The sequence below is a fragment of the Chrysochloris asiatica genome, unplaced genomic scaffold (genome assembly GCF_000296735.1).
Source record: "Chrysochloris asiatica unplaced genomic scaffold, ChrAsi1.0 scaffold00242, whole genome shotgun sequence".
Classification (NCBI taxonomy): Eukaryota; Metazoa; Chordata; class Mammalia; order Afrosoricida; family Chrysochloridae; genus Chrysochloris; species Chrysochloris asiatica.
Window position 1 is genome coordinate 3541803 of NW_006408760.1, and position 509 is coordinate 3542311.

Below are 509 nucleotides of genomic sequence, written 5' to 3' on the forward strand. Positions count from 1 at the left end.
ACTTTCCAGTTCTGCCAGCACCATCTGTTAAAGAGACTATCTCCTCCCCATGTAACATACCTAGGCACTTTGTTGAAAATCAGTTGGTTATATGTGGATGAGTTAATTTCTAGATTCTCAATTCTGTTCCATTGATCAATGTATCTTTCATTGTCCCAGTACCAGGCTGTTTTGACCACTGTAGCCGTGTAGTAGATTTTGAAATTGGGAAGTGAGAGGCTTCCAACCTTATTCTTCTTTTTGAGCAGTGCTTTGCTTATCCTGAATCTCCTTCCTTTCCATATAAAGTTTGTAATTGTCTTTTCCATCTCTTTGAAGAATGTCGCTGGAATCTGGATTGGGATTGTATTATATGTGTAAAAAGTTTTGGGCAGGACTGACATTTTCATGATGTTGAGTCTTCCTATACAGGAATATGGTATGTTCTTCCACTTTTGTAAGTCTCTTTTGCTTTCTTATAGTAGTGTTTTGTAATTCTCTTTGTATAGGGCCTTTGTTTCTCTGGTTAC